The sequence below is a fragment of the Ranitomeya variabilis genome, chromosome 6 (genome assembly GCF_051348905.1).
Source record: "Ranitomeya variabilis isolate aRanVar5 chromosome 6, aRanVar5.hap1, whole genome shotgun sequence".
NCBI classification, from domain to species: Eukaryota; Metazoa; Chordata; class Amphibia; order Anura; family Dendrobatidae; genus Ranitomeya; species Ranitomeya variabilis.
In genome coordinates this window covers 576510678-576526009 of record NC_135237.1, presented here as the reverse complement: position 1 = coordinate 576526009, position 15332 = coordinate 576510678, and positions in this window count along the sequence as shown.

Below are 15332 nucleotides of genomic sequence, written 5' to 3'. Positions count from 1 at the left end.
AGACAGACACCTTTAGTAGGCCGGAACAGCCAATTGCATTTTTAAAAATGGTAATTTGGAACTGAAGGTTGAAGCTCAGCTTTATTCAGTTGAGGACAACACCAGGCAGGGGCAGACAGACACCTTTAGTAGGCCGGAACAGCCAATTGCATTTTTAAAAATGGTAATTTGGAACTGAAGGTTGAAGCTCAGCTTTATTCAGTTGAGGACAACACCAGGCAGGGGCAGACAGACACCTTTAGTAGGCCGGAACAGCCAATTGCATTTTTAAAAATGGTAATTTGGAACTGAAGGTTGAAGCTCAGCTTTATTCAGTTGAGGACAACACCAGGCAGGGGCAGACACCTTTAGTAGGCCGGAACAGCCAATTGCATTTTTAAAAATGGTAATTTGGAACAGAAGGTTGAAGCACAGCTTTATTCAGTTGCAGCTTCTTGGCAATAATATAAAGAAGACGAGACAGGACAACACTCGTTGGATGCCATATCTGTGTTTTCACTGGAAAAAAAACTGTCAGTTAACTACTTGTAGGAGAAAGTTTTTGTAGCTGGAGGCCACTTTTTGTATTGTACCAGTTTTTTGTTGTATGTTTGGAACTGAAGGTTGAAGCTCAGCTTTATTCAGTTGAGGACAACACCAGGCAGGGGCAGACAGACACCTTTAGTAGGCCGGAACAGCCAATTGCATTTTTAAAAATGGTAATTTGGAACTGAAGGTTGAAGCTCAGCTTTATTCAGTTGAGGACAACACCAGGCAGGGGCAGACAGACATCTTTAGTAGGCCGGAACAGCCAATTGCATTTTTAAAAATGGTAATTTGGAACTGAAGGTTGAAGCTCAGCTTTATTCAGTTGAGGACAACACCAGGCAGGGGCAGACCCCTTTAGTAGGCCGGAACAGCCAATTGCATTTTTAAAAATGGTAATTTGGAACTGAAGGTTGAAGCACAGCTTTATTCAGTTGCAGCTTCTTGGCAATAATATAAAGAAGACGAGACAGGACAACACTCGTTGGATGCCATATCTGTGTTTTCACTGGAAAAAAAACTGTCAGTTAACTACTTGTAGGAGAAAGTTTTTGTAGCTGGAGGCCACTTTTTGTATTGTACCAGTTTTTTGTTGTATGTTTGGAACTGAAGGTTGAAGCTCAGCTTTATTCAGTTGAGGACAACACCAGGCAGGGGCAGACACCTTTAGAAGGACGGAAAAGCCAATTTTTTTAAAAACAGCAGTTAATCAGAGCCAGAAGGTAGAAGCTCAGCTTTATTCAGTTGAGGCCAACTTGAATTAGGGACTGCAGACAGACTTTGCAGGCTGTCCCCTGTGTGGACCATGCATCCAATACATTAACCCATTGAGCCACAAAGGACACGTAACCTTCCGTGGCCAGGCCTACAGGTCCATGTGTCTGTTGTCAGGTATACCTTTGGACTGACAAATTGACAGAATGCAAGGACAATGCGGTCTTTAACATGCAGGTGGAGGGGTGGGATGGCTTTTCTCGCAAAAGAATTGTCAACTGGGTAGCTCATAGCGTGGTATATCGTAGTTCATCCTGGCTTTATTAATATTAAATTAAATTAAAAAATAGGCTCTATGCACTTTATAATTGGTTCCAGGGGTACACGGGCAGCAGTGGTCTGGTCAGTGGAGGCCTAGTGGAAGGAGGGAGCGCAGAAAGGCTTCGAAGGCCTAACATAATTAAATTGGGCTGGCTGTAGGCACTTTATTATTAGTTACAGGGGTACACGGGCAGCAGTGGTCTGGTCAGTGGAGGCCTAGTGGAAGGAGGGACCGCAGACAGGCTTCGAAGGCCTAATATAATTAAATTGGGCTGGCTGTAGGCACTTTATTATTAGTTACAGGGGTACACGGGCAGCAGTGGTCTGGTCAACGGAGGCCGATTGTAATGAGTGTCTGCCAGTTAGTAGTCCAAAACAACAACTAAATGTGAATGTCTCGCATTAAAACAAAACAAAAACACTAAAGGGTGCAATCATTAGGTTCAGGGGTGGGATCCTCTGCGTTGTTTCAGACCTCCTAATTTAGCGCAAAGTATTTACTGTGGTAAATAGAGGACACTGCCCCTGACTATGTTAAGTACCATCATACATGTCAACACAATGGTATTGTCAGTGGCAGGTATGGAAGGATGTCAGCGCATAGACTTAACATTGGTGGAAGTGTGAGAGATAACTGTGGAAGTGGTAGAGCAATGTTTGACCTGGGGGTGGGTGAACTCTCTTGTGGCTGGCGTTACAGGCCCAAGGCCCCTCATGTTACAACAGTGCGTCTGACGTTGGGTGCGCACCACCACCGCCAGAGACACTTTATTGTACTATGAGGAACCCAGTAGCAATGCCGTCGACCAAAAGCGAGTACACCCACCTCTTCAGACAAACAGCAGTCTCACGGGTGCTTGCGCCAAGTCGCGATACCACGGCCCCGTGTGGGGAGTTTGGCCACTTAGGGAGGTGTAAACATGTCGTATGCTGGACAATCAGCTGCAGAAAATTAGACATTAGAAAAGTAATTCACAGTAGTCCACAGGCAAGAGCTTTTCATAGGAAAGCTAGGTGTCGGCCGGGCAAGGTGGGGCAAAAGATTTCGAAATCCAGTTGTGGTTAATTTTAATGAATGTTAGATCGTCAACATTTTGGGTAGCCAGACGAGTCCTTTTTTCGGTTAATATTGAACCTGCAGCACTGAATACTCTTTCTGATAGGACACTTGCTGCCGGGCAAGCAAGCTCCTGCAATGCATATTCTGCCAATTCTGGCCAGGTGTCTAATTTTGATGCCCAGTAATCAAATGGGAATGACGGTTGAGGGAGAACATCGATAAGGGATGAAAAATAGTTAGTAACCATACTGGACAAATGTTGTCTCCTGTCACTTTCAATTGATGCAGCAGTACCTGTCCTGTCTGCGGTCATAGCAAAATCACTCCACAACCTGGTCAGAAAACCCCTCTGTCCAACGCCACTTCTGATGTGTGCACCCCTAACACTCCTAGTCTGCTGCCCCCTGGAGCTCGTGTGAGAACGATCACGTGCGCTGTGTGCTGGGAATGCCTGAAGCAAACGGTCAACAAGAGTTGATTGTTTGGTTGCTAATATTAGTTCCAAGTTCTCATGTGGCATAATATTTTGCAATTTGCCTTTATAGCGTGGATCAAGGAGGCAGGCCAACCAGTAATCGTCATCGTTCATCATTTTCGTAATGCGTGTGTCCCTTTTTAGGATACGTAAGGCATAATCCGCCATGTGGGCCAAAGTTCCAGTTGTCAAATCTCCGGTTGTGATTGGGTGAGGGGCAGTTGCAGGCAAATCTACGTCACTTGTGTCCCTCAAAAAACCAGAACCTGGCCTTGACACGCAACCAATTTCCAGTGCCCCCGGGAAAGGTTCCGCATTAAAAATATACTCATCCCCATCATCCTCCTCGTCCTCCACCTCCTCTTCGCCCGCTACCTCGTCCTGTACACTGCCCTGACCAGACAATGGCTGACTGTCATCAAGGCTTTCCTCTTCCTCTGGTGCAGACGCCTGCTCCTTTATGTGCGTCAAACTTTGCATCAGCAGACGCATTAGGGGGATGCTCATGCTTATTACGGCGTTGTCTGCACTAACCAGCCGTGTGCATTCCTCAAAACACTGAAGGACTTGACACATGTCTTGTATCTTCGACCACTGCACACCTGACAACTCCATGTCTGCCATCCTACTGCCTGCCCGTGTATGTGTATCCTCCCACAAAAACATAACAGCACGCCTCTGTTGGCACAGTCTCTGAAGCATGTGCAGTGTTGAGTTCCACCTTGTTGCAACGTCTATGATTAGGCGATGCTGGGGAAGGTTCAAAGACCGCTGATAGGTCTGCATACGGCTGGCGTGTACAGGCGAACGTCGGATATGTGAGCAAAGTCCACGCACTTTGAGGAGCAGGTCGGAGAACCCAGGATAAGTTTTCAATAAGCACTGCACCACCAGGTTTAAGGTGTGAGCCAGGCAAGGAATGTGTTTCAGTTGGGAAAGGGAGATGGCAGCCATGAAATTCCTTCCGTTATCACTAACTACGTTGCCTGCCTCAAGATCTACTGTGCCCAGCCATGACTGCGTTTCTTGTTGCAAGAACTCGGACAGAACTTCCGCGGTGTGTCTGTTGTCGCCCAAACACTTCATAGCCAATACAGCCTGCTGACGCTTGCCAGTAGCTGGCCCATAATGGGACAACTGGTGTGCAACAGTGTCATCTGCCGATGGAGTGGTTGGCCGACTGCGGTCTGTGGAAGAGCTGTAGCTTCTGCAGGAGGACGAGGAGGAGGAGGGGGTGCGAACGCCTACAGCCAACTGTTTCCTAGACCGTGGGCTAGGCACAACTGTCCCTAAATTGATGTCCCCTGTGGACCCTGCATCCACCACATTCACCCAGTGTGCCGTGATGGACACATAACGTCCCTGGCCATGCCTACTGGTCCATGCATCTGTAGTCAGGTGCACCTTTGTACTCACAGATTGCCTGAGTGCATGGACGATGCGCTGTTTAACATGCTGGTGCAGGGCTGGGATGGCTTTTCTGGAAAAAAGTGTCGACTGGGTAGCTCGTATCGTGGTTCAGCGTACTCCATCAGGGCTTTGAAAGCTTCGCTTTCAACTAACCGGTAGGGCATCATCTCTAACGAGATTAGTCTAGCTATGTGGGCGTTAAAACCCTGTGTACGCGGATGCGAGGATAAGTACTTCCTTTTTCTAACCAGAGTCTCATGTAGTGTGAGCTGAACTGGAGAGATGGAGATCGTGGAACTTGCGGGTGTGCCGGTGGACATGGCAGACTGAGAGACGGTTGGAGACGGTATTGTTTCCGCCGGTGCCCTAGATGCAATATTTCTGCCTACAAAACTGGTGATTCCCTGACCCTGACTGCTTTTGGCTGGCAAAGAAACCTGCACAGATACTGCCGGTGGTGCGGAAAATGGTGGCCTTACAGTGACGGAAGGGATGTTGCGTTGCTGACTAGCTTCATTGGCCGAGGGTGCTACAACCTTAAGGGACGTTTGGTAGTTAGTCCAGGCTTGAAAATGCATGGTGGTTAAGTGTCTATGCATGCAACTAGTATTGAGACTTTTCAGATTCTGACCTCTGCTTAAGCTAGTTGAACATTTTTGACAGATGACTTTGCGCTGATCAATTGGATGTTGTTTAAAAAAATGACAGACTGCACTCTTCCTAGCATCGGATCCCTTTTCAGGGATTGCAGACTGAGCTTTAACCGGATGGCAACGCTGTGCTCCAACAGGTTTTGGCTTTGACACGCGTTTTGGGCCAGATAGGGGCCCGGCAGATGGAACCTGTTGCGATGTTGATGCCTGCTGCGGCCCCTCCTCCACCTCCGCTTCTGAACTACTGCCGCCTGCACCCTGTTCCCCCAATGGCTGCCAATCGGGGTCAATAACCGGGTCATCTATTACCTCCTCTTCGAGCTCGTGTGCAACTTCGTCTGTGTCACTGTGTCGGTCTGTGGTATAGCGTTCGTGGCGGGGCAACATAGTCTCATCAGGGTCAGATTGTGGATCTGTACCCTGAGAGGGCAATGTGGTGGTCTGAGTCAAAGGAGCAGCATAGTACTCTGGCTGTGGCTGTGCATCAGTGCACTCCATGTCAGAATCTACTTGTAATGGGCATGGCCTGTTAAGTGTTTCACTTTCTAAGCCAGGGACGGTATGTGTAAAGAGCTCCATGGAGTAACCCGTTGTGTCGCCTGCTGCATCCTTCTCTCTTGTTGTAGTTTTTGCTGAAGAGGACAAGGAAGCGACTTGTCCCTGACCGTGAACATCCACAAGCGACACGCTGCTTTTACATTTACCAGTTTCAGAAGAGGAGGCAAAAGAGCTAGAGGCTGAGTCTGCAATGTAAGCCAAAACTTGCTGTTGCTGCTCCGGCTTTAAAAGCGTTTTTCCTACTCCCAGAAAAGAGAGCGTTCGAGGCCTTGTGTAGCCTGACGACGAAACTGGCTCCACAGCTCCAGACTTAGGTGGAATATTTTTATCCCCACGACCACCTGATGCTCCACTACCACTACCATCATTACCAGCTGACAATGAACGCCCACGGCCACGACCTCTTGCACCAGACTTCCTCATTGTTTTAAAAAATTAACCAAAGTAACTTTATTTGTTGCTGTCAAACAACTTACACGGTGAGCTATAACTTCAGTATGATTTCAATATCCCTTAACAGGTTGGTGAGACCACAAGGAAAATCAGGCACAATGGTACACACTCTGTTTTCTGTGGCACAAAATCACAGAGATGACACACACGCAGGACTGTCACTCAAGCACTAATGTCAATATTATTCTCCCACCTAATTTTTTTTTTTTTTTTTTCTCAGGGAGATTTTAGAAACCAAATAAGATAAAATGTTTTTTTCAGGGACAATTTAGAAACCAAATACTAATTAAAAAAAAAAAAAAAAAATAGCCTTTCTATGGCCCACAATTAGAGAGAGGTGGCACACCCAGGAGTCAAGACTGGCACACAAGCTGAAAGGGCAATATTACTCTCCCACTGTTTTTTTATGTATTTTTTTTTTTCAGGGAGACTTTAGAAACCCAATAATATTAAAAAAAACAAAAAAATAAATAGGCTTTGTATGGGCCACTGAATGAGAGATGGCACACACAGGAGTGGCACACAAGCCCTGACTGAGGCCAATATTTTTCTCCCACTGATTGATGTAGTGTTTTTGTGTTGAGGTAGATTTTAGAACATAAATCTAGGAAAAAAATAAATAGGCTTTCTATGGCCCACAATTAGAGAGAGAGAGGTGGCACACCCAGGAGTCAAGACTGGCACACAAGCTGAAAGGGCAATATTACTCTCCCACTGTTTTTTTATGTTTTTTTTTTTTTTTTCACGGAGACTTTAGAAACCCAATAATATTAAAAAAAAACAAAAAAATAAATAGGCTTTCTATGGCCCACAATTAGAGAGAGAGAGGTGGCACACCCAGGAGTCAAGACTGGCACACAAGCTGAAAGGGCAATATTACTCTCCCACTGTTTTTTTATGTATTTTTTTTTTTTTCAGGGAGACTTTAGAAACCCAATAATATTAAAAAAAGCAAACAAATAAATAGGATTTCTATGGCCCACAATTAGAGAGAGAGAGGTGGCACACCCAGGAGTCAAGACTGGCACACAAGCTGAAAGGGCAATATTACTCTCCCACTGTTTTTTTATGTATTTTTTTTTTCAGGGAGACTTTAGAAACCCAATAATATTAAAAAAAACAAAAAAATAAATAGGCTTTGTATGGGCCACTGAATGAGAGATGGCACACACAGGAGTGGCACACAAGCCCTGACTGAGGCCAATATTTTTCTCCCACTGATTGATGTAGTGTTTTTGTGTTGAGGTAGATTTTAGAACACAAATCTAGGAAAAAAATAAATAGGCTTTCTATGGCCCACAATTAGAGAGAGAGAGGTGGCACACCCAGGAGTCAAGACTGGCACACAAGCTGAAAGGGCAATATTACTCTCCCACTGTTTTTTTATGTAATTTTTTTTTTTCAGGGAGACTTTAGAAACCAAATAATATTAAAAAAAGCAAAAAAATAAATAGGCTTTCTATGGCCCACAATTAGAGAGAGAGAGGTGGCACACCCAGGAGTCAAGACTGGCACACAAGCTGAAAGGGCAATATTACTCTCCCACTGTTTTTTTATGTATTTTTTTTTTTTCACGGAGACTTTAGAAACCCAATAATATTAAAAAAAACAAAAAAATAAGTAGGCTTTCTATGGCCCACAATTAGAGAGAGAGAGGTGGCACACCCAGGAGTCAAGACTGGCACACAAGCTGAAAGGGCAATATTACTCTCCCACTGTTTTTTTATGTATTTTTTTTTTTCAGGGAGACTTTAGAAACCCAATAATATTAAAAAAAGCAAAAAAATAAATAGGCTTTCTATGGCCCACAATTAGAGAGAGAGAGAGGTGGCACACCCAGGAGTCAAGACTGGCACACAAGCTGAAAGGGCAATATTACTCTCCCACTGTTTTTTTTATGTATTTTTTTTTTTTCAGGGAGACTTTAGAAACCCAATAATATTAAAAAAAGCAAAAAAATAAATAGGCTTTCTATGGCCCACAATTAGAGAGAGAGAGAGGTGGCACACCCAAGAGTCAAGACTGGCACACAAGCTGAAAGGGCAATATTACTCTCCCACTGTTTTTTTATGTATTTTTTTTTTTTCAGGGAGACTTTAGAAACCCAATAATATTAAAAAAAATAAATAAATAAATAGGCTTTCTATAGCCCACTGAATGAGAGATAGCACACACAGCAGTGGCACACAAGCCCTGACTGAGGCCAATATTTTTCTCCCACTGATTGATGTAGTGTTTTTGTGTTGAGGTAGATTTTAGAACACAAATCTAGGAAAAAAATAAATAGGCTTTCTATGGCCCACAATTAGAGAGAGAGAGGTGGCACACCCAGGAGTCAAGACTGGCACACAAGCTGAAAGGGCAATATTACTCTCCCACTGTTTTTTTATGTATTTTTTTTTTCAGGGAGACTTTAGAAACCAAATAATATTAAAAAAAGCAAAAAAATAAATAGGCTTTCTATGGCCCACAATTAGAGAGAGAGAGGTGGCACACCCAGGAGTCAAGACTGGCACACAAGCTGAAAGGGCAATATTACTCTCCCACTGTTTTTTTATGTATTTTTTTTTTTCAGGGAGACTTTAGAAACCCAATAATATTAAAAAAAACAAAAAAATAAATAGGCTTTGTATGGCCCACTGAATGAGAGATGGCACACACAGGAGTGGCACACAAGCCCTGACTGAGGCCAATATTTTTCTCCCACTGATTGATGTAGTGTTTTTGTGTTGAGGTAGATTTTGGAACACAAATCTAGGAAAAAAATAAATAGGCTTTCTATGGCCCACAATTAGAGAGAGAGAGGTGGCACACCCAGGAGTCAAGACTGGCACACAAGCTGAAAGGGCAATATTACTCTCCCACTGTTTTTTTATGTATTTTTTGTTTTTTAAGGGAGACTTTAGAAACCAAATAATATTAAAAAAAAAAAAAAAAAAAAAGGCTTTCTATGGCCCACTGAATGAGAGAGAGAGGTGGCACACCCAGGAGTCAAGACTGGCACACAAGCTGAAAGGGCAATATTACTCTCCCACTGTTTTTTTATGTATTTTTTGTTTTTTAAGGGAGACTTTAGAAACCCAATAATATTTAAAAAAAAAAATAAATAGGCTTTCTATGGCCCACAATTAGAGAGAGAGAGGTGGCACACCCAGGAGTCAAGACTGGCGCACAAGCTGAAAGGGCATTATTACTCTCCCACTGTTTTTTTAAGTTTTTTTTTTTTATTTTCAGGGAGACTTTAGAAACCAAATAATATTAAAAAAACCAAAAAAATAAATAGCCTTTCTATGGCCCACTGAATGAGAGAGAGAGGTGGCACACCCAGGAGTCAAGACTGGCACACAAGCTGAAAGGGCAATATTACTCTCCCACTGTTTTTTTATGTATTTTTTGTTTTTTAAGGGAGACTTTAGAAACCAAATAATATTAAAAAAAATACAAAAAAAAAAAGGCTTTCTATGGCCCACAATTAGAGAGAGAGAGGTGGCACACCCAGGAGTCAAGACTGGCGCACAAGCTGAAAGGGCAATATTACTCTCCCACTGTTTTTTTAAGTTTTTTTTTTTATTATTTTCAGGGAGACTTTAGAAACCAAATAATATTAAAAAAACCAAAAAAATAAATAGCCTTTCTATGGCCCACTGAATGAGAGAGAGGTGGCACACCCAGGAGTCAAGACTGGCACACAAGCTGAAAGGGCAATATTACTCTCCCACTGTTTTTTTATGTATTTTTTGTTTTTTAAGGGAGACTTTAGAAACCCAATAATATTAAAAAAAAAAAAAAAAAAAAGGCTTTCTATGGCCCACTGAATGAGAGAGAGAGGTGGCACACCCAGGAGTCAAGACTGGCACACAAGCTGAAAGGGCAATATTACTCTCCCACTGTTTTTTTTTTTTTTTTTTTTTTTCAGGGAGACTTTAGAAACCAAATAATAAGAAAAAAAATAAATAAATAAATAGGCTTTCTATAGCCCACTGAATGAGAGATAGCACACACAGCAGTGGCACACAAGCCCTGACTGAGGCCAATATTTTTCTCCCACTGATTGATGTAGTGTTTTTGTGTTGAGGTAGATTTTAGAACACAAATCTAGGAAAAAAATAAATAGGCTTTCTATGGCCCACTGAATGAGAGAGAGGTGGCACACCCAGGAGTCAAGACTGGCGCACAAGCTGAAAGGGCAATATTACTCTCCCACTGTTTTTTTAAGTTTTTTTTTTTTTTATTTTCAGGGAGACTTTAGAAACCAAATAATATTAAAAAAACCAAAAAAATAAATAGCCTTTCTATGGCCCACTGAATGAGAGAGAGAGAGGTGGCACACCCAGGAGTCAAGACTGGCGCACAAGCTGAAAGGGCAATATTACTCTCCCACTGTTTTTTTAATTTTTTTTTTTTTTTATTTTCAGGGAGACTTTAGAAACCAAATAATATTAAAAAAACCAAAAAAATAAATAAATAGGCTTTCTATGGCCCACTGAATGAGAGAGAGGTGGCACACCCAGGAGTCAAGACTGGCACACAAGCTGAAAGGGCAATATTACTCTCCCACTGTTTTTTTTGTAAAAAATAAATAGGCTTTCTATGGCCCACTCAGTGAGAGATGGCACACACAGGGATGGCACTGTAGCAGAAATGCCAATCTTAATCTTCCACAAAAAAAAAAAAAAAAAAACAGGGACTGTCCTACAATTACTATCTCCCTGCAGTAATCTAAGCCAGGTATGGCAGGCAGCAATAGGAGTGGACTGATGCACAAATTAAATAAAAAGTGTGGACAAACAAAAAAGATAGCTGTGCAGAAAGGAAGGAACAAGAGGATATGTGCTTTGAAAAAAGCAGTTGGTTTGCACAGTGGCGTACACACAGCAATACAGCTATCACGGAGCCTTCTAGGGCAGCCCAATGAGCTACAGCGCTGAGGGGAAAAAAAAAAAATAGGCTTTCTATAGCCCACTGAATGAGAGATAGCACACACAGCAGTGGCACACAAGCCCTGACTGAGGCCAATATTTTTCTCCCACTGATTGATGTAGTGTTTTTGTGTTGAGGTAGAATTTAGAACACAAATCACGGAAAAAATAAATAGGCTTTCTATGGCCCACTCAGTGAGAGATGGCACACACAGGGATGGCACTGTAGCAGAAATGCCAATCTTAATCTCCCACAAAAAAAAAAAAAAAAAAACAGGGACTGTCCTACAATTACTATCTCCCTGCAGTAATCTAAGCCAGGTATGGCAGGCAGCAATAGGAGTGGACTGATGCACAAATTAAATAAAAAGTGTGGACAAACAAAAAAGATAGCTGTGCAGAAAGGAAGGAACAAGAGGATTTGTGCTTTGAAAAAAGCAGTTGGTTTGCACAGTGGCGTACACACAGCAATACAGCTATCACGGAGCCTTCTAGGGCAGCCCAATGAGCTACAGCGCTGAGGAAAAAAAAAAAAAATAGCTTCCACAGTCCCTGCACACCGAAGGTGGTGTTGGACAGTGGAAATCGCTGCAGCACAAGCGGTTTGGTGGTTAGTGGACCCTGCCTAACGCTCTCCCTGCTTCTGACGAAGCGGCAGCAACCTCTCCCTAAGCTCAGATCAGCAGCAGTAAGATGGCGGTCGGCGGGAACGCCCCTTTATAGCCCCTGTGACGCCGCAGACAGCAAGCCAATCACTGCAATGCCCTTCTCTAAGATGGTGGGGACCAGGATCTATGTCATCACGCTGCCCACACTCTGCGTTCACCTTCATTGGCTGAGAAATGGCGCTTTTCGCGTCATTGAAACGCGACTTTGGCGCGAAAGTCGCGTACCGCATGGCCGACAAGCACAGGGGTCGGATCGGGTTTCATGAGACACCGACTTAGCCAAAAGTCGGCGACTTTTGAAAATGAACGACCCGTTTCGCTCAACCCTAGATATATCTGTCGTTTTTCTATTCTGACTCCATAACGTGGCTGCAAGTGTGGGGCTCTTGAGTCGGCATTTCTTTGGATGTCTGTATGAATCAGTACTCACACAGAACACTTAGGTAGCTTCATCTGGCCTGCAGAGGCTTGGATGAAGATCCCAGAAGAGGTTTGTTCTCAGGCTGGATTCTTGTGTTATGCACAATAATAACAGCAGAAAACAATTCTGAACCAGAGATGAACGTAGAAAGATGGCTGACAAACCCTAACTGGGAAAGAAGGGGAGACACTTATATCAGAACTGGGCTACAGGGAGAGAGACAGGACAAACTTCTAGAAAGAGCAAACTGATGTCATAGCAGATTAACAGCAACAATACAATGGCAATAGAATACTGTACGATTCCAAAGCCGTGGGACAGGACAACGTCAAAGAAAGCAAAAGCTGCCAGTGTTTGCTGAAATGTCATCTCTTCAAATACTCAGTGATTTGCCAGCCTAAAAAATGTCATAAGCACATACAGTATCCTTAGCAGAAACTCTCCCAAAACCGCAAGGAATTCAAAAACGTCGGGTTTTGACTGCAGAATTTTTGCTTTGAAAACTCAACAAACAAAAACCTCAGTGTGAGCTAAACCTTGGGGTGTGGCAGGTTGACATGGTGCAGATTCCAAGTCTAAGGCTATGTGCACATGTAGGAAAAGTGGTGCAGAATTTTCTGCACAAAAATCCGCATGTCCAGGCAGAATCCGCAGCTGCAGATTTGCCGCAGATTTTGTGCGGTTTTTATGCGGAATTGATGTGGATTTTGTGCGGATTTTCTGCAGTTTTTGCCACTGCGGATTTCTATCATGGAGGGGTGCAGAAAAGCTGCAGATCCGCACAAAAGAAGTGACATGCACTTCTTTGAAATCCGCAGCAATTCCGCACTGATTTTTCCACACCGTCTGCACAGCTATTTTTTTTTCCCATTGATTTACATTGTACTGTACATCACAGTGCGAATCTGCAGCGGATCCGCAGCAAATCCGCATCGTGTGCACATAGCCTAAATCTACTTACAAAACTGCACCCTACAAGCATCACCATGAAAATGACAAAAGTTTTTATTCATTTATTGAGAGAGCTTCGACAGGCCACCTCACGCCTAAGCGCTGTCCACTCTGGAGAAGCTGTCAAGGATCGGTGACCAAAGGTTAAAAAAGCCAAAAGGCTGGTGGAAACACCTTGGTGACTTTGCGTGCACATTTTGCCGTGGTTTCTTATGCTTTTTGGTAAGAGTTGTGCAGAGAAACCCACTAGTGTTGCCTCTCATATTATAAAATGCACCAAAACCCACACTGCAAAAAAAGGTCTTAAAGAAGTGGTTTTAGGCCGTGTGCACATGGCGTCTCATGGTTCAGTTCTCAAAGCAAAAAAAAAAACTTTTTGAGAAGTTTTTACAGCTGGAGGAAGATTTGTACAGGTCCTGCTCTGGTTTTCACTCAGTCTATGCTCCAAAAACTCACTCGGTGTGCACGAAGTCTTAAGTGTGAGTTTTTCAGTATGAAATATCCATCTAAAAAAACTCTGTGTCACCATCACCTTTTGCTTTGTTCACACACAGTTTTTGAGGAGTTTTATGGAGGGGCGCTGCTCCAAGATTCTCATCAAAAAAGGCTTCAAAAACTGTAGGAAATGTCTTCTTACTCATTTCTGTGGGAAATCCACTTTGCTTTTCATATGAGGTTTTTTTTTTACTGAAGAGACTTTAAAAATCTCCTGGTGGAATAAGGAAAGTCCCTGTTGCTTCTAGAGAGCGAGACCTATAAGAAACCTCCACCAACTGGGCAGTGTCCAATCTGAAGCTGCAAAGAACGCTGCAGGACAAAACGTCCAAAACTCTTCAGGGAAGTAAAAACTCCCCAAGCTCGCTATGGCTGTGTGCACACTGAGTTCTTCCAGGAGTTTTTTTGAATAGAATCAGAGTGAAAACTCTCCAACTCCTAAAATCCATGGAGTTTCTACTGAGTTTGTGGGGTGTGTGCACACTGTGCCTCTCCCCCCATCAGGTGATCGTAGCGCTCAGCGATGTCAGAACCGCGGCGCTCACGTCGTTCCGTCTTCTGTTGCTTCTTTTACCACTTTAGGGTTTGGAGATCTGCGGCATTTTAGAGAAGTGTCGCTCATTCCTGAGGCAGCGTTCGCTCAGAAACCTCCCGTTCTCGAGAATTGCCAACTCTGAGAAGGAACCGTGAGCAGACGACCACCGCCACTCTACCTGGGACACCTCGGCGGCTGCGCTGGGTCTGGGGGGCGCTGTGTGCACGTGGCCCAATAATAAGCTACTTCTGAACCTGTTTCTGCTTGTAAAACTTGTACTTTCTGAACTCTTCAAAAATCTCCATCCTGGTGGCTCCAGGTGAGGTCTGCCCAGCGGAGCCGCGTGCCTCAGGGATGGCGCAGAGTGTGCAGTGGGTGCGGTTCCAGCGGTGTCATATACGAGGACAATAACTGGCACAGGAAACACTTTACATGGCGGATTCTCCCAGGGAAGTGAGAGGAGCACAGAGAACAGCGAACATCGGCAGCACCGAGCCAGGACAACCGTGACTACGGCCTATTTCACACTTCCGTCTTTTTAGATCTGTTGCAATGCGTCGTTTTGGGAAAAAAACGGATCCTGGAAATCCGTCATCTGGAAAAATGTTCATTGTAACGTTTTTTGTCTGCGTCGGGAAATCGTGTCGCGACGGATCCTGCAGCATACGTCGTTGCCTAGAATGGAAGCTTATGGATGCAGGATCCGTCATGACACGTCGTATGACGGAATCCAGCGCTGGAATCTGTTTTTTTACACTGAGCATGCTCAGAATCAGGAATTTGTAGCCAATTGACCAGACAGGCCCCAAATCTATATAATCCTGGCCTGGGGCGTCACCCCCAAATGTGCCAGCAAGACTCCTGCCAGCCTGAAGACAGCCACCCAGTCAATATATTGGTTTCCCTATTTTCCAGTAGCCAATCACATTTGGGAGACTCCCATTTTTAGGCATGGAAAACGGATCCGTCAAAAAAACGGATGCAACGGATGGTAAAAACGGACAAAAGGGATGCAACGGACCCAGTTTTTCGACGGAACCGTCTAGCGGATCCATCGAAATACTGGATGCGTTGCATCCGTTTTTCACTATTTTTGACGCATCCGTCGATACTTCACGCCGACGCATTGTGATGGATTAAAAAAAAACGAAGTGTGAAAGTAGCCTACAGGACA